This window comes from Oryzias melastigma, linkage group LG22 (assembly GCF_002922805.2).
Source record: "Oryzias melastigma strain HK-1 linkage group LG22, ASM292280v2, whole genome shotgun sequence".
In the NCBI taxonomy this organism is placed as follows: Eukaryota; Metazoa; Chordata; class Actinopteri; order Beloniformes; family Adrianichthyidae; genus Oryzias; species Oryzias melastigma.
Window position 1 is genome coordinate 92,553 of NC_050533.1, and position 394 is coordinate 92,946.

Sequence of the window (394 nt, forward strand, 5' to 3'; positions counted from 1 at the left end):
GTCGCACACGTTCATGCAGATCTGCAGGTCTACGGGTCTATAGATCTACGGGTCTACGGGTCTATAGATCTACAGGTCTATAGATCTATAGATCTACAGGTCTATAGATCTATAGATCTACAGATCTACAGGTCTACGGGTCTATAGATATATAGATCTACAGATCTACAGGTCTATAGATCTACAGGTCTACGGGTCTGCAGGTCTATAGATCTACAGGTCTATAGATCTATAGATCTACAGGTCTACGGGTCTATAGATCTACAGGTCTATAGATCTACAGGTCTACGGGTCTGCAGGTCTATAGATCTACAGGTCTACGGGTCTACAGGTCTGCAGGTCTATAGATCTACAGGTCTACGGGTCTACGGGTCTACAGGTCTGCAGGTCAAGC

General features: G+C 45.2%; 1 protein-coding gene across 2 annotated transcripts in view; it reads left to right on the forward strand.

Moving 5' to 3' along the window:
- Window positions 1–394, forward strand: part of LOC112156231 (sodium-dependent multivitamin transporter) — a 4,310-nt gene that overhangs the window by 2,220 nt on the left and 1,696 nt on the right. The gene's annotated exons all lie outside the window — the stretch shown is intronic.